General features: G+C 40.5%; 1 protein-coding gene across 6 annotated transcripts in view; it reads left to right on the top strand.

Annotated features, from left to right (window-relative positions):
* Positions 1-18,790, top strand: part of GAB1 (GRB2 associated binding protein 1) — a 100,056-nt gene that overhangs the window by 10,112 nt on the left and 71,154 nt on the right. The window contains exon 1 of one of the 6 annotated variants that reach the window (XM_050330631.1): positions 18,003-18,069. The exons of the other annotated variants lie outside the window; for them this stretch is intronic. The gene's annotated coding sequence lies outside the window, so the exon portion shown is untranslated. Of the gene's footprint in view, positions 1-18,002; positions 18,070-18,790 lie in introns of those variants that run through there. 6 annotated transcript variants of the gene reach the window in all.

Genomic DNA, 18,790 nt, shown 5'->3' with positions numbered 1-18,790 from the left:
CTGACAGAAATGTGCCCCTTTTGAATCTGTCACTTATTGTGTAATTCCATGATTTCTTGTGGTGCTCTTCATTAAAGAAATGTTTCTTCTTTCAATAATGTGTTACACTGGGTGATGTTCTCATGGTGGCATTAGATAAAGTTGTTGTTTACAAAATCCTTTCCTGTTACTAAGGGAGATAACTTCAGTAAGTGCAAAATATCAGTAACTGTATCTTCCTGAATCTTGCATGTCCTAATGCATCTCCATGCACTTGTCTGTATGCTGTTATTGCTGAAATGATTTGCATCATGCTATGTGAGTAAGTTTTGCAGTCTAATGACTTGTTACTCAGTGTGAAATAATGCTCTTAAAGCTCAAAGCTGATGTCATGTTACACTCTTAGTTATGACCTATCTAATACAGTTGTCAGTGTGCACAAATGAAGTTAAATTGCATAAGCTTGTCACCACTATGAGAAAGAACTTAAGTTACTCTTTACTACTGAAGATCTGTTGGCAGAGAAAACACACTTACATGCACTCAGGAGTCAGTCTTTACTAAGATAAAACCTGATTTTGATTTTTATGAAGTTTTGGAGAGGGGAAGGGAGAAATGAGGCAGGGGGGGAATCTGAAGTGAAGAGCAGCATTCAAATGACTCATTAGTGTAAATTGGGAAACATAACCCTGGTTTCATCACAGGGTAATTTTGTCCCAGGACAAGTAACTACAGAGTTTTCTGCTATGTGCTTCAGTGCTAAATTAATTCACAGTCCTTTTGCATTTTTCTTTGATTTGATGACTCTGTTTTTCTGTGAATCTCTGCAGCTCCATGAAAAAAAAAAGAAAAAAAAAAAGAAAAAAAAAGAGCAGGAATTTATTGTCTGATTTATAAAGAAAGTGGCAGGAAGATCTTTACTGATTGTATGAGGGAGGCACCACAATCATTACATAAATTTGATAGTGTTCTTTGATGGGGTTTTCTTACAGTACAGCCATAACTTACTGTGATTCAGATCTGCCTGTTTGCTGGTTTTAGCCTTGGAAATGGGCATGCTAATTATGCAGAACTGTTACTGCAGTTTAAGAAACTAAACTTTCGCTGGGATCTGGCAAACTGTGGATGGGAGGTGCAGAGTGGTAAGCAGCAGTACTGAGATGCTCGATTGCTTCCAACAGCTGCTGGGAAGGCAGTGCTGTTCCCATGGGAGTGCTTCTCCTGCTTTCTGCTTACGGGAAGAGGTTTTCCTATCAGTCTCTGCAACCAGCATCCAACAGAGCTGAAGTATGTTCCTGCCTCCCTTAGCTGGCTGGAAAATGAGCCTTCTTTTTGTCAGTCCTTTGCTTCTGGGAGCTGTTGTTTAAAGGGATGGAATTCTCTTCTCTGAAATCTTGCTCTGCTTAAACAAAATAGGGAATAAGGAAGACTGTGATCTGTCCTTTCCAGCTTGGAGACTGAGCTGGACAGATGTTTCTTACTCAGTGCTAAGGAGGAAAGTCCCTGGCTAGGGGCTCTAGAATGAGGGTTAAAAGGTGAAGAAATCCTACAGGGGCCTCCTGCTGCAATGAATGGCTTCAGCCTTGCACAAGTGAGACAGAAGATCCAAAACTTGTGTCTCTTCATCCTTTCCTTCTCCTTCTTCCTCTCATTGCAACTATTTTGTGTTTATTTTCCTACTTTTAAATTGCATAATTTAGTCCTTCCTGTCACTTCCTAATGTCTGAATCATAGGTAGCTCTTCCTGCCTGCAGTAAACAAACATTTTATTCTTGGCACCTTTCCAAATTGAAATTGTGTTTATGAATGTGGGGGGGGTCCCTCTGGCAGTGTGCTTGGGAAGCTAATTCACTTGTGTACAGGTTGGATAAGCTGCTTACTGCATGCTTCTGTGGCCAGCTGATTTCCTTGTCTCTCCTATCTTCTAAACTGATGGAGCTGCTTGGCTGATCAGGACCAGCAGGTGAATGGTAGCAGATGATAAAAGCAGAGTGTAAACAGTGGGATTATGAGCTTCTGAAGTTAATAACAGTAGCAGCTAGGTTGCCTCAAGTCTTGCTGCTGTTGGTATCGCCTCTTCTCTCTCTCTCATACCTTGTATATACATACAGTGCTGAGATACACAGTGTCTACCGTTTAACCAGTCACTTGTGAGAAACCCTGTCTGGTCTAACGCTTGGGCTTTGCTCATTTTTTGGATTCTTTCACTGCAAGGCAGGGAGATAACACAGGGTACTTTGGGACACGTGGTCTGCCTCCATCAGCCTGACAGACCTCTTAAGCCATATTTGTAAAAGCTGCAAAATAGGAGTGTGTCACCTTCACTTTTCATATTATTTTTCCTATTTCTAAGCTTTATATATTTTATTTTTGAATTTGCTGTGACTACAGAATGAAGCATGGAAGACATAGCTATAACACCCATGGGGACTCCCCACCTCTCCTGTTGCGTTCACATTCTCTCTTTGATGGTTTTTGTCTTTTATTGGGAAGATTCGTCTTGAGTCATGATAGACCAGCCTCACAGCGTGCTGAACACTACTGCAACTTTATGTGGAACTGTTAAATGGACTTTACTTGGTGAATGGAGACAACAGAGGAAAGATCCAGTCCTTGTTTTGGCAACTTTGCATTTCTACCTTCCTATCCATCTGTACCTCCTCACTTCCCTCTCTGATTCTTCGTCCTAAGACACCAAGAAGATGAGAATAAGTCAAATATATTAAGGACAGATTAGATGAGATAAGAACACCCTCAGTGTTATGCTGACTTGATCATGCTTTCTTGTGAAAAAGAAGAGAGAGCACCTTCTTTTTCCTCAGTTACAACTTACCTTGATTTTCTTGACGATGTTGTGTATAGCATGGAAAGCATAACGTCTATGCAGGTGATCTAAAAAAACTAGCAAAAACGTTTTGCAAGCTGTGCCAGGATGACAAAGCAACAGAATATTACTGTAGTCTAAAGTAAATTTCAGACAAGACAGTTGTAGCAAAAGAGCCCTGCTGTTACATGCCATAGGAATGCCTCACGTTCCGGTTTCTTCTGGCTGAGGTTGCACGTGCACAGGGATGTGGGCTTCTCCCTTGTGCCATTTGCTTATATCCAGTCAGCAAACGAAAGGATGAAGTTCCACCGAAAGATAAGTTAGAGGGATTTTGAACCTGGTTGCTCATCCTGGAAGTTGATTAAGTTGGATACCGTTTCTGTTATCATTGCCTACTTACACTGTTTGTTTGTGTGTGTACTAAAGAATTTATATTTCTTTCCCACAGTAGTGGGAGGAGTTACTGTTTCTTGTGGTTGGGGTTGAAATGAGTTTTCTGTATTTTCTTGGAGGTGTGATTTGGTAATGTACAATGCTAGGGAATTGGAAAGAAAAAAGTATGATAGAAGGCAGTATCCTGTTTATAATATATTCTAGTCTAAAATCATGGCAACCTGTTTCTTAATAACACTATACCATGTGGAAACTGAATGTGACAACAATTGCATGAAAATATTTTTATTTTATCTGTTAGTTACATGTGTTTTGGATTTCTTAGAATTTAAAAGTACATATTCAAATAAATGCCATGTTAAATAATGTAGAAAATACTTTTAAGTCCTTTATACGCTGTGTGGTGAAAGTTTTGCTGAATCAGAAGCAAAAATGTAAGGGTTGGGTCCTGTAATTATAGTATTACAGACCTGTCTACTATTGTCTTTTAATTAAAAGCTTGTAATATAAAGTGTCTTGGTTAGAATGAAGATAACACTGACCAAAGCATAACGAAACCAAATTTTTCAGTCATTTGCATTACCTTAAGTTGTCTTTTAGTGTTCCACAGTACTATTTTATTGGTTCTAGTCAATAAACATCACAGTGGTGCACAAACCTTTTCATTTGAACTTGAGGCTATTAAATTATGCTGTTGCATTGAGTTTCAGTGATTGCATTATTGTCGTTCTTCTGAGGCAATGACAATCTTGCCTCCTTGAAGGGTATTGGGTTTTTTTTTTCTTTAAGAAGACATGAGTAGTACCAAATGGAAATCTGGTGGAGTGTTGTATGATTTTTAGCAAATTGTTAAGCAGCACTTCTGAGTTGCTTGTGAAACTTCAGTAAAGTCTCAGTTGAAAGTGCAAATATTTCTCTAGGCAATCGAACTATGCAGCCTTGAGTTGCTACTAAACACCTTTATGGTGTTATGAAAAAAACCAGGCTAAGCTTTATACCAAAACTTGTGATTCTGTGAACAGGCATAAGCCAAGAAAGTTGTTGAGACTATAGTAGAAACATGCTTTCCCACGAAATAGAATCCAGGGATGTAGCCACTGTAATTGTGCAATAAATTATCATAAATGTGATGTCATAGTCTCTGCAACTTTCTGAAGGGGTAGTCTGATTTTGAAATCAACCAAGTAGTGAATAACAAGCCTCTGAATTGGCCCAGACAACAGCAGACATGTCTGCATCATTTGGGGAAAGCAGTCATCTCCTCAGAGAATTAAACTATTTCAAAATAGAAGTTGTTGACTCAATGTGTTAATCTTGGCTTTTCATGAAGAAGTGCAGCATCCAACACTGATTAATTGTTTTTTTAATAACAGATCCTTAAACTACAGGCTACACAGTTAAAAAGAGACAGATTGGAAGAAAGTTCATTGAGGTTATTAAATGCAACTCCTCTGAACTGCAGTTATTCCCTGGTAGCGTTCAAACGTAGAAAAAGGTCCCCAGATGCAGGGGTGGTTGCAGGATTGTAGCTTTTTATTTACAAGGGTAATTCCACAGGCTTGCCCAAAGATGTGTTGTGAAGATTAGGCAGAACCCAACAAATCTTTAAGATTGCAGTAGCATAATTCAGAAACTTTGTTTTGGATAATTATTGTATGTGATAGCAAGGACATATTGCTCTAACTGTGGTTCTCTTAGTCATTTACTACTGTAACTTAAAAAGAGAAAATGAGAGAGTCCTCTAAGTTTGTTATGGGACTGGATTAAAAATTAAAGTTGAGTGGGGTAAAACTTACCTCAGTGTCCAAATAAGTGCATATTCTAAATGCAGTAAAGCACTGTATATATTTTTCAGTGTTTACCATGAACTCTTGGTGTGTATCTAGTAATTAAAACAGTTCAAACAACTTGAAATTAGTGGCATGACAACAAAATATATATCTTTACCTTCCGAGTAGGAAGTAGGAGAATCTTCACAAAATCTCCATTCCTACGTCCTTCAGGTAAAAGCCTGGGTAAGTAAATAAGCCTTGCAGTGTGCCCAGAAGGTCGTCTGTGAGGGGTAGGTTGGAACACAACTCAGAGCCAAGAGCCTCCCTAGAAAAGTATCTACTGGTACATCTTCATGTTTGGGAAGCCTTGGGTTTGACCTGATTCAGTCTTTCCTCATGACCTTTGCAGATGCCTGCACAGGCCTTACAGGTGACCTTTTCCAAGCGGAGTCTTGTGTCAAAAGTTCATTCATCCTTTTTATTTTTTTCTCTTTTCATCTTCGTTCACTTCAGAAACAATCAAAAACTCCTTGCTTTAGCTCTTGTTTTTAGCCTTGTGACATTACACCCTACTTCTCTCATAACTTAATTCATGTCCTTACTAAAAGGTACTAGTGTTTCTTATTTTCTCTACCCCCCCCTTTTATTTTCCTTTTGTTCTCACTTTACCATGAGGATCTGCAGCTTCTGTGTTAGCTTCCATCTCTTCATCTTTGCTCTTCCTTCCCATCGATCTGTCTATGGATGACTTCTCATGCTCATGTTATGTAAACTTTGCATCAGTAACGCATGCTTCAGTCTCTGCTCCTAAACACTGCCTCCTCTCTGACTTGTCTTTTGTGTACTGCTACCATTAATGTTTTGCTACCAAAGTAAGCGTATTTTCTGTTTTCTTGGAATTTGTCTTTGCAGTTCACATTCTCTGTTCCTTTAACTGATGCCCAACATTTTCCTAACTTTCCTAACTTAAGTCCCTTGACCACTGGAGTTACCCGTTCCAGGAACATGTAGGTGTTGGCCTGCATTCACCATGTGTTGGATGTATGGGCTTTTTCCAGATGGATACAACTATAGCTGGTGTCATATTTTTTTTTTTTTAATCAGACTTGATAAAAATATTCATAGAATCATTAAGGTTGGAAAAGACCTCTTAAATCATGGAGCCCAACCATTAAGCCAGCACTGTTAAGTCCATCCCTAAACCATGTCTATGTGGTTTTTGGACACTTCCAGGGGTGGTGGTTCTGTCATTTCCCTGGACAGCCTTTTCCAGTGCTTGACAACCCTTTCAGCGAAGAAATTTTTCCGAATACGCAATCTAAACTTCCCCTGGGACACCTTAAGGCCATTGCCTCTTGTGCTGTTTCTTGCTAATTGGAAAAAAAGAATGCCCCCTACCTGGCTACAGGCTCCTTTCAGGTAGTTACAGAGAGCAATAATGTCTCCCCTGAGCCTCCTTTTCTCCAGGCTCAAGAGCTCCAGATCCCTCAGCTGCTCCTCATCAGACTTTTGCTCCAGACCCTTTCCCAGCTCTGTTGCCCTTCTCTGTACATGTTCCAGCACCTCACTACTTTTCTTCTAATGAGTGGTCCAGAACTGGACACGGGATTTGGGTTGTGGGCTCTCCAGTGCCAATTACAGGGGGTCAATCACTGCCCTCGTCCTGCTTGCCACATTATTGCTGATCCAGGCCAGGATGCCACTGGCTTTCTCAGCCACCTGGGCACATGCTGGCTCATGCTCAGCTGGCTGCTGACTAGCACACCATGGTCATTTTGTGCTGGGCCACTCTGCAGCTACTCTGTTCCCATTCTGTATTGCTGCATGGGGCTGTTGTGACCCAAGTGCAGGACCTGGCACTTGGCCTTGTTGAAGCTCATACCCTTGGCCTTGGCCCATTGATCCAGCCTGTCCAGAGCCCTTTGCAGAGCCTCCCTACCCTTCAGCAGATCAATATTCCCACCTGTTTTGGTGTCATCTGTGAACTGACTGAGGGTGCACTTGATCCTCTCATCCAGATTATCAGTAGAGATGTTAAACAGGACTGGTCTGTATATCTCTAAGTGCTACAGCTGTTTTTTTCATAAATTTATAAAATTCAGGCTCCTTGAAGGTTGTACTAAAAGCCATTTGTAACTGGACTCTATCTCTACATAGAGACTTGTATCTCAGTATTTTTCCTGCCTGCTCTAATAGATTTATCACTATTTTTGAACTCTACACTAAGTTTGGGATTAAGTGGTGGAACTATTTTCCAAACTATTAGAACTAGAGGGTGTCTTTTTCATTTAGTTCTCAATTAAGGCTACTTTATTCTGTTACGTGTACAAAGGGTTTGTGAGGCTGTTCTATTCACTTGTGTATTTTTGTGAAATGCTCTTATATCTATACTGAGGGAAGGAACTGTGTATGAATTTTTCAAGAGAGTTCATGGGGAAAAGCATCTCTGTCTCTACCTGGAAAGCATGTAGCAGGCTTTAAATGTGACTGCTCTTTTTTAATCTAATCTGGGTAGAGTGAGAGATTCCTCTGTGGCTTGGACTTTGCCCATATGGAGATCCATGAAGGCCAAAAATGGCCTGAATTTTGCATAGAAACAATTGACAGACTGGTGAGCACTGGAATTATCTGTGCTCTTTTGGGAGCACTGCCAAGATAAGCTGCTGTCTTCTGTATCAGCTGTAAAGTTTCTTTGTGGTCATCCTTCAGTAAAGCCCCAAATAGCGTGCATGATTCAAATTCCATTGAGATATAAAAGCAAACACAAATATGAAAACTGACCCCTGAAAGAATGCAATTTTAATTATAAAGCCAAATTTCTTTCATTTGATGATCTCACTACTCTAATAATGAAATATATATAAAAAATAAAAAAAACACCCCAAAAAACAGAACCTGAAGCCAGTAGAATTCACTACATGCATTCCCTCATCTGAACAGGGTAGAAAGCTTTGAAGTCTTTGAGTGCTTCCTGTGGCATCAGTGTTGTCTTCCCTGGGCTGTGCCTCTGTCATGTACTTTTTTCCTAACCTGTGTCAGGCAAGTCTCAAGTGAGTTGGAGATGGGAGGTACCTTTACAGTGGTGATAGGGCCACTGGGGCTACTACTGTCTGTTTTCACGGGTCTTTAAAAGTTCTCTAAAAACAAAGTGTGACAAAACAGAATTAATTACTCTGCACACAGGAGAGACTCTCAATCCTAAGCAATCCAAACCTGTTGCTCTCCCAGCGCAAATAGCTGTGTGAGCCCCCTCACCAGGATCCTGCACGTACTGACAGGGATCGAGGTACCGAAGGCTGGTGCTGATCGAGTTAAAACTGATCAGGCTCCATGTTTGAGTTTTGCAATGACCGTGCTTAGGGGGAAAAGATAGACCTGTCTGCATATAGATGGGGGGGTAAATTGGAAGTGGTCCAGAGCTGTTTGTGCACTCTCTGATTTTTCTGCTGCATCAATCTGTGCAAAGGATTCCTGGAAGTGGGGAGTGGGGAGGTGGAGAAGGTGATGACTTGTTATTTTCTGATCTTGCTAACTTGCAGTGTTCTTAATGGGAATAACTGGAAATGAAGAGGCTACTCAGGTGTAATGAGGTTTAACTAATGTAACCAATGTTTCAACTTGTTCTACTGCATGTTTGCTCTAAGGCTTGTTTACGTATTGTATAAGCCAAACTCGCCTGTCTTGTTAGGTGAGTGTGGTTAAACTCTGCAGAGCTACGTGAATGCACTATAATATCTTACATAGCATTAACAAAGTATGCCCCTGTGGTATGACACATTAATGGCACATGAAGTCTATATGCTTTTGAGACACACCTTGTAATGATGGTATCAATTTTTTGCAGATTGGGGGAAATCAGACACACTCAAAAAATATCATAAACATCCTTTAGGTATTTAAAAAATAAATCAAGGTGGGGGACAGGGACCTGGGTTCCTAAGGAAGGTAAATGGAAGTGACAGATTTTCTTATTGATGGTCTTTAGACTTGTTCTGAAATACGGTGGAAATGTTTATGTAGTTGGACAGTTTATATTAAATGAGGTGACTTTTTGTCTCTTTTTTTTTTTTTTTTTTTTTTTTTTTTTTAAGTCCCCTTCCCCAAGCTCATCACCTTCTTGGTCTTTTGGTGAGCTTTTGGAGTTCATCATAGGAATATTTTTGGTATTTCATGTAATATGGCTACTATGAATAACTTCTTTCACTGAGAACATCTAGTGTGAAAAGAATGTAATAGTCATTCAGCAAAATACTTCCAATGCTAAGGAAAATTGTGCCAGTTACATTTTTTTTTTCTTTTCCTCTTGGACTCAACTTCATGAGTTAATACTAAACAAAATTTAGTAAAGAATTTTTCAAGTGAGACAGTTAATCAGAGGTACTGTAAGTTGATCACTATTCTGCTAGACAGGAAAACATGAAATAAGTCTGGGTTTGAACTAAGTTCTGCAGTTAATATATTGTTTTCCAGTTTTGTTCATGAGAACAGCTTCAGCTATAGAATCTGGTCTGTTGTAAAAGTTTGGGGGTTTTATGCTTAGATTTGCTTTTTATTGTTCCTTTTGAGTGTTAATATGTAATATCTGGTGGTCTCTAAGAACCTGAAATTACTCAAACAAGAAAGTTAAAGTTCCCCTCAAGTTGAAGACTCCCCAGAGTCATATCGGAATTGCTATCTAGATGAATAGAAATATTTAATTATAATCTGTTGTTTTAATGACCTGTGTAGAAAAATGTTTTGATAAAATAGAAATACTTAACTGTTATGTCTTTCACAGTAAAAAACAAAATATTTTAATTGTACAAGGAAAATTGTAATAAAATGTCATCAGAAGACTCAAAATACAGCTCCACTGAAACAAAACATTTTGAGATTTTTTTTTTTCTTCTGCTCTCCCCACTCTTCCAAAAGGTTGGAAGGAAATACATCTTTGTAATCTTGGGGGTTCCAGACTCTCCCTGTTTTGGTAGCCTTCCTAACGTGCATGTCATAGTTTGCTGGATCTGGATTGTTCAGGGTATTTGAGGGTAAGTTAAAGTAACTTACAGTTTACCATGTGGCTTGTATCTCAGTATTGCTGAGTAGTTATCTGCCCTCCGTAATCTCTCTTACAGGAAGAAGGTTTGTGCAAAACACTGGCTTTATAACAGCAGAGGCCGTGACCCGTAGTGATTTTTATCTGGAAATAGTTGCTGGAAGGGAAGATGTTCCCTTGTTTGAAACTTCTCAGTAGTTTGGGGGTTTTGGTGGCTTTTTGTTGTTTACTCTTGTTGATTTTTTGTTTGTTTGTTTGTTTTTACTATTTCAGTTTTCAGTCAAATTATTTTATGTGTCATGTAGGACATGGCCATTTTCCCACTATACTGATGTTAGCCCAGTGTGTGGGTATCGTAGTGATGAAAATCTGGCTTTCCCTGGGATCCAGAGGTGATGGTGGAGCCAACAAGGCGCATGCAGCACTGTGAAGATTCTAGACTTTACAGTTCTATATTACACTGTCTGACATTTCTGTGTGTGGAGAAAACTACAGGCAGAAGCTCTGCCTTGAAGTAAAGGAGATTGTGACTGGTCAACTTTCCTCTGGAGTAGAATAGATTTGTGTGTCTGGCAAACTGGAGGGAGTAGAGGAATTCCTTGCTGCTGTTTTTGCTTTAAATTGAGAGGATACAGTGAAGAATTGAATAATGTGGGCTGCATGCACTGTGGGTGATGGGATGGCCTTGTATATTTACATTTGACTTATTATAGTATAGTCATTTTTCTTCGTCTTCTAAAATTAGCAAAGCACAGCACAATTATAATACTTTCATGCTTCGGGATAAGCTTTGCATTGCATTAGTTCATTGGTTCTTATTTATGCTATGTCAGTTCAGGAAGAAAAATGTTAAACTGGAATAACTTGTTTTGAAAGTTCAGTACAAGTGTGTGCTTTCTTCATCTCTAATTCTGAATCTCCCACCTCTTCTCTTAATGTGCAAGTCTGTTTGCCTGTCCTCTGCGCTGAGTTGTAGGACTTCACCACGGAGCAGCATCAAAGAGGTTTATTTGCTTTCAAATACATGTGTGTATTTGATGAGAAGGTTTTAGTTGACACCCCACTAAATCCTCTTTTTTTTTTTTTTTCCCCTCCTCCCCCACATAAATATTTTTAGGACAAGATTTACTGGTAAAAATAGTAACAAGTTAGAGGCATCTTGCTTTATCTTAGTTAGGCTCCTCGTTAGAGACTGGTGTTTGTGCCTCTCTGCATGGAGGCCTCTGTCACCTGAAGGGCTGGTGCCAGGCCAGCAGCACCGAATGGCTGCTTCTTTGTCATAAACTGTGGCCTTCAGCAACAGTGGTTTCTAACTGTTTTGGGAGCAAATTTGGTCGGTAATTTGAGGGCAGGTTTTCTTCTCCCCCTAGAAACCCTGTTGGGTGTAGGGTTGGAGGCCTCTCCTTGCTCCTCCCTTCCAGGCTGAGATTGTTGAGGGGCTCTGTCTTACTCCGTGAAGAGCCTTCCGAGGAGACCACCAAGCGCAGCTGGCTGTCCAGAGGGGACCTCCAGATGTTCCTGCCCTGGTCTGGCACCACTGCTTTGCTCATGCACCTTGCGGTGTCTCTCCCACCCAGGCTGGACGTGCGCGTTTCTGGTGGGAACGGCAGGCATGGGAGATGCTGGTGTTCCTATGGGAAGCCAGGCCGTGGTGTTTATCTTCCTTGAGCGCCACTTCAAAGTTAGCTGGCGGGGAGTGCACACTCTTTAAAGATCACAGCCTTGTAGTATTTTTACAGATACTTTGAAAGGCAAAAAAGAGTGTTCAACTGGGTTAGCGGGCAGATAAATGTATGTGGCCCTGGGGCCTCGCGCGCTGTTGGAGCGCTGTGCTGACGAACCTTTCAGACAAAACCAGAAGGATGAGGTAGTTGGGAGTCACATTTCTCGTCCTTCCGTGACTTGTTACAGCGGCTGGAGTGAAAGATGAAACACTCGCACTCAGACCACTCTACAGAGTGCAGACATGTACTCCATCTCAGTGTCTTTCCTGGCAGTTGATGTTAATGGAAGTAGCCTTTTTTGCCACACATTTTTCTTGTTTCACAGACTTCTCCGTGACCTTGCAGTGAAGTCATAAAAGCTTGAATCTTTGCTATCGCAATCCTTGCCATAGCAACATGCGTCATAGCCGTATAATTATTTATTTAATGGGTTTAATTATGAAAACTGGGAAAGGCACTTACGAAAACTGGATCAGGTAGGGGGAAGAAAAAAAGCACTAGTTTTAAAGTAAAAACAAAAACCAGCAACACTTTCATGATAACCTAAGACAGGAATAAGTTAAGTACTGGAGCTGTTGTTTTAACTACTTTATTTTCTTCTCTGTCTTCATTTTCCTCCTTTTTTAATATTTTTTTTTTTGTCCACTGTGCAAGAACCATGCAGCTGCTTCAGTGATTTTCCCCCTGCCTCCCCCCAGGTTGCAAATCTATAAATACACTTACTTTGTCATGTTGTTTCCTAAGAGCTTTGCTTCCAGATAGCTTTACTATTTAAAGTTTTTCATCTTTGAATTTCATATTATCATGTTAAAAATAATTAGAAATCCTAAAATCAAATACTCTTTATTAGTCTTTAAATTTCAGATTGTGTATGGCTTTCTCTCCTCTTGTTCAGAATTTAATTTTGTTATTGACCAGCCTTCTCAGAAAGAACTATCTACAGCAGTAAAATTTAAAGTATTTAAAAACATATAGGCACTAGCACATTCTCAGAGTAGAGAAACTATATATTTTTTATAACTGCAAGTGCTATGCTCTGGAGAATTTCCTCATTTATTATTATCAGTGTATACATCAAAAGTTATATGATCTGCAGCAACTTCTGAGTAGTAGTTGTTCCTTTCCTTAATTCATGAGGAAAGAATGAAATGAGACAAATAACTTTATTTATTCTACTTCAGACTTACTGATACGTTTTGAATCTTTCCATTTAAATTGATAAATACCTCAGTAGCTGTAGCAGGAAAATACCTGGACTCCTGGCAGAGGTGCTCTTTCCAGGTCTCTGCCTTCAAGCTACACTGGAGTCTTGAATGAGAGTGGGAGCAAGTGGAGTGGGAGCATCAGAGCAGGTCTTGGCAGTTTAGGATTTTATAGATGGTTCTTGCTACAAATGCATTGAAAGCTGGTTGCAAAATATGACTTGGTGACAGAGCAATGAATTGTTAATCCGGGATGGGGCTAGAATTTCAAATTTGTGAACTTTTGGCAAGGAGAGAAGGGTGGGGTTTTGAAAGGAATTTCATTTGTTGGATCGTGATATAAAATGCAAAGACTTTTAAATGAATAGCTCAAAAACTAACTTGGATCAACTTTTCTGTTGAAGTTATTACTTAAGTCAGAAGCTACATTAGTGAATATTCCTACTCAGGCCTGATGTATGGAAGCAGAATTTCCTTTTTTGTTGTGTGGGTATGTTTTTGGTGTTTGGTTTTTTTTTTTCTTTCAGTCATGAAAAATGAAACCTTTCCTGTTGGCACACTGGCTGACTTAACTGCTTCTTTGGTAGACTCTTTCTTGCTGTGTAGGAAGAAGAGACATCCACTCCTCTGCTGTCTGTGGAGAGCTTTGTGGGACATAATTTTTTTTTCCTTGGAAAATTACTTTTTTTCATTTTATTCCACCGATCTGATGCAAGACTGTGTACAGGTCTCAAAGGTTAAAAAAGTATGTTGGAAGAAAAGTCTTGCATTAATACTTACATCTGGTTCATTCCTGCTGTATCTTCTTGGCTGCCTGCGAAAGTCTGCATTTTGAAATTGCAGTGCTTATGAGAGAGTGCCTTGGACTTGGGAGCTGCCTCGTGGCATCACTGTTCCTAAGAGGAATCAGCAAAACCATTTTGGGTTAAAAACAGGAAAGATAAAAAAAAAAAAAAAAAAAAAAAAGGCTGTTCTAAAATAGACTGGGGGGTGGTAAGCACTTGCTGGCCCAGATGCCTTGTGAGTGACAGACGTATTGAACATGTGGATGGAAACCACCAGAGGGCAAATAAATGTATGTGGCCCCTGGGCTACGACAGCAGAGCCTCAGAAGTACGGTTCTGGAGCTCTGTGGCCTTCACAGGTAGACTCGGTGGTAGTCCAACAGAGCATACTTTTATATTCCTAATTGATCTTTACCCTGCATTGAAATCCAAGCATGAATTTAGTATTCACAATATTACTCTAGGTGACTTTCTCCAGACCTGCAAAGACAAAGCCGTACTACCTTAAAAGTACTAATGCAGAGGCATGCAGACGTGTGTACAAACTTGTAATATATCTCTCTTTCTCTTTTCTGCAGCTGTTTTGTCTTAAACTGTCTCCCTTAGTCAAGCATCAAAAAACTCGAGAAAATTTGAAGGGGAAAAGTTTTCAATTAAAAATAGTAGGAGAGTTCCCCTTTAAAATCACTGCACTGTAGTGTCAATTTGGATAAGCAAAAGCTATCTAAGGTCTTCCACAGCATGCTGTGAGTATTGATACTCTTTGCTGAGGAATTTGGGTTATCTTGCTGGTGTCTGGGTAGTATCTGCAGCAGATGCTTCTCGGTTAGGTTGAACTTACCAGGGATCAAAAATCTGTTCTTTGGATGTATTTCAGCCTTTGCATTTGGAAAGACAGGTGAAGTTCTGACAGTGTCCTTTCCTCATAAGCTACTCCTCCCTTTTCTGGAACAAAGGGGTCCTTTTAGAGGTCTTTCACTACCCAGAGTTTGTAGTTGTTTTGGGGGAATGTACCAGTGACAGGACTCAAGGAAACGGCATAAAGCTGAGTTAGGGGAGGTTTTGGTTGGATATCAGGAGGATGTTTCTCATCCAGAGGGTGGAAGAGGCACTGGAACAGGCTCCTCAGGGAAGGCTGACAGAGTTCAAGAAGCATTTGGACAGTGCCCTCAAGCGCCTGGTGAGACTTTTGGGGGTGTCCTTGCCAGGTCAGCAGCTGGACTCAGTGATCCCGATGGGTCACTACCAATTCAGCATACTCTATGATTTTGTCTGCAGCAGAAATGTTAGCACAACCACAGTGGAGCTCCTCCCGTCTCCTTGAGTGACTGTCCTGGTTTAACCCCGTTTGGCAACTATGTAACAATTACTTGGAGAGACAAAATGCCATCACTCCAAATACCCCCCTTCCTTCTTCTTCCTCTACCTTTATGTTCTGATCATGATGTTGTATGGTCTGGAATATCAGTTTGGTCATTTGGGGTCAGCTGTCCTGGCTGTGTCCACTCCCAGCTCCTTGTGCCCCAGCCCATTCGCTGAAAGGCAGAAAAGGCCTTGGGTCTGTGTAAGCACTGCTCAGCAATATCAAAAACATCCCTGTGTTATCAACACTGTTTCCAGGACAGATCCAAACATAGCCCATACCAGCTACTATGAAGAAAATGAACTCTACCCCAGCCAAAACCAGCACGTTGACACTTGAAGAAAAAATGGTGTTATAGAAGAAGACATGCTTCATGGACTTCTTTCTCTGCTGTTGCTTATCTTTACTGGATTCCTCTTCTCTTGACTTGATGAATGTTTCTGCTTCAGATAGAAACTAGGGTTTTATCTTGGGCTCTGAGTATAGAAACCTGGAGAGTAGCTGGCCTGCAACAGCCAAGCTTTGCTTGAGAGGGGAGGTGGTTTACTGGGAGCTTTAGAAGTGAGCCTACACCTGGTGAGAAGGGAGTGGCGGGAGTAACTTGCACCTAAGAAAGCAAACAAAAAAAGCCAAAAGGAATAGAACTTTGTAATATTACAGTCTCTTCCATCTGCCTAAGGCAAGGTCAGGAAATTCACTCTTTGCTTCCATAAATCTTGGTGTAGGAAGCCTTAGCTTTTTAATCCAGAAACTGCTGAAAAACCCTTGTTTCTTCCACTGCAGCTTTTATCTTTTTTTTTTTCCTGTCAGTATCTTGACAGTGAAACTGTATTTTTTCAGAAGAAGATCAGATGTTCTTTTAACATTGCAGCAAAACTGTGCCACTTAACCATGTTTTGATGCATAATGTAATCAGCTTGATTGCTTTTTAATATGTCATTCAGACCTACAGTTGCTGTCAGCTGGGCTGAATCTGTTCTCTTGGGGAATTTCAGCATTACTTTCTGATGGATCATAGCACCTGGTGGTAACAGGGGTTTTTTTCAGGGCTAAATCTGTGTCCCCAGAGAAAATGGTGACCTTACAGGGGAAAGCTGAAGCAAGGTGTGAAAAAGGTGATGGGTTTTTGGTTTCCCTCTGCTTCTGCAGAGGGCAGAGAAGGGCTAGACATAGTTTAGACTCTCTGCACATGTGCCAGGCAGCACAGCTGCGCTGGTGTATGACAGGCCTAAGTGATGCTGGGTACATACCTCGCAGGTTTTCTCAGGTGGAGAAGCTGAGGGGGATAAAGTAGCAGCCTGGAAACTTTTCTACTGAGAAGTCTTCCTTCTTGGATATTAGCTGTGCATGGCTTATTATGATTTGATCACTGCAAAATCAGTGCTAAGCTGTAACAGCTTTGAATGTGTTCTGTTTACTTTGCAAATTAAAGTGCCAGGTTCCATTAAGGGACAGGGTTTTTCTTTTTGTGTGTTTTACTTTTGAAAAGTTTTATTGACAGTATGAGGTGTGAAAATAAGGCATGCGTGGGGCAGTGCTTTTTTTTTCTTCCCCATCTGAGTGTGTGGTAACATACGATCTTTAATATGAATATGATCTCACTAAAATACCAGCTGGTTGAATGAGGGAGCTTTTAATGTTATGCATTCTTAATTAATTGGGAACTAGACAGGTTTGAGTAATTAAGATTTTTAAGTTTTCTTATTGGGATGTGCTGGTCCTAGAAAATACAGGTGCTTCTATTTCTCTTTCATTAAAAGGAAGTATTAAAAAAACCCAAGCCAAACCCGTGTGGACTCATTAGAAATCTACAAGTGACATAGGTAAGAAATTACATTTGGCATTTTCATGTATTTGCTTGCTTAAGCATACTTTTATAACTTAAGTGTTCAGAGACCTTTCTCTTAACAGCACTATGCCTAGTTGACAGTTTCTGTGGCAAGATTCTTGGCTGCAGGTTGAATGAGTTAAAAATGGCAAGTGCCTGTTTTATATATACTGGGCACAAAAAATAAATTTGACATCATGAAGTACTTGGGAAGTGTCCTTAAGGAAAAGAAATCTTCTCTGTGTGGGAGTGTGAGAAAGGATTAAAACTGAGACAGTCGTTAATCCCCCTCCCCTCTTTTTAAAGAAAGAAGGCTTTCCAAGGAACACTGGAGAAAAGAATACACTAATTAGAAATATTAAAGATAAGAGAAGCAATATTGATTAAAACAAGACTAATAACTCTCCCCTTCAGACTGATTCAGCACTGCATGTGACTTTTTCTTGCATAAAATACAGATACTGGTTTCTTACTTTCATGTCTGCTTCTTTAGCCTTTCCTCGTTCTTTCTTTTTCTCTGTAGAAAACTTTTTGGCGAGGCTATTGATGCAAATTTGACCTTTAAGTTTTTTGACTGAACAGCTCGTGCATCAGGAAATAGCTCAGAATGTGCAAGATAATTTATTGCAGGAATTTAGAGCATTTTGTTGCTCTCTGAAACTTCCAAGACCTTCTCAAAATCCGTCTCTTTAATCTTACCCTTTACTGAGAAGAGGTTCTGCTTGTCAGGTGCCCGTGTGAGGCGCTCAATGGCGTGTGGCTGGTACACCTTGGTATGTGAACAGTGGCAGCCACCCAGCGGGGAGGGGGATCTCTGTCTGTCTGTCTGTGGTGTTTTTTTGTTTTTGTTTTAAAGCAAACTGTGGCCTGTGCTAGGTGGTGGCACAGCAGGTGCAGGCATGGGTGACGCTCTGGTGAGTGAGCAGGTTTCCTGCTCATCTGGCTACGGAAGGGGGGTTGCTGAGCAAAGGGTGCAACCCCCTCCGTTTTCTCCGGCTGTCCCCTGCCTGTTGCTTCCGTGGCCATATTAATATGGAGCAGTTGAAGTCACCCAGCTGGCTGTGGGCCAGCCTGTGCTGTGCATGCCACTTGTGTGAAGACCCACTGTGAGGCACAGACCGGTGCTGTGAGACAGGGAGAGGGGCAGCGCTGAGGGCAAAGGTACGTCCTATCTTTCTGTCCAGCCATCTTCAACGGGTCCAAATCATGCTCATGCGCTTCACATTCCTTTTATTCTCCTTCCTAGACTCCTTCTCTGTCCCACTGGGTTAATTTCACTTTCTCTCTGGTTAGACTGAACGATGCTATTTTGTGAGCTAATGGTCTGCCTCCATTAAGCCACTGCATTTCATTGATGAAAGTCTCCTTCAACAGGGTTGATGTTTAAGGTCAGTACACTATCTCTGTGTAACAAAAGGGCAGGTGTGCAGCTATAAGCATATCATGCAAACCAAATTTTTTAAAATCGTAGCTGGAGTTCTTTGCACATGATAACTCCAGGTACAATAAATAAAAGTAGCCACTCAGATTATTACTATCTTGAAAGTTTCTGTATTTACTTTTTCTTTTGGAAAAAGTCAAGCATTTTGCCTGAAATCATGTAGAGGTTACTAAACTGTGGTGAAAAAAGTGATGTGAAATCTGAAGTCATCTTGAAAAGGATTTCATATCGTAATTTGATAAACCTGTTTCACAAGCCTAGAACTTGGTATTTCCCTTTGCTTTCAATCTCAGTGACTTTTTACTTGGATTTACAGAGACTTTAAATGTGTGGTGAAACATTAACTGGGTTTACTACAGTGTTTAATATGTTTTTTCTTGAAACAATGTTGGTCAACTTTTAGAGAAAGCAGTTCCTCATAATCTTTTTATGAGTTCTCCT

Source organism: Myiozetetes cayanensis, unplaced genomic scaffold (genome assembly GCF_022539395.1).
Source record: "Myiozetetes cayanensis isolate MyiCay16 unplaced genomic scaffold, myiCay2020 scf42, whole genome shotgun sequence".
Classification (NCBI taxonomy): domain Eukaryota; kingdom Metazoa; phylum Chordata; class Aves; order Passeriformes; family Tyrannidae; genus Myiozetetes; species Myiozetetes cayanensis.
The sequence above is the reverse complement of the archived record's forward strand: the minus strand, read 5'-3'. Positions and strand labels throughout refer to the sequence as shown.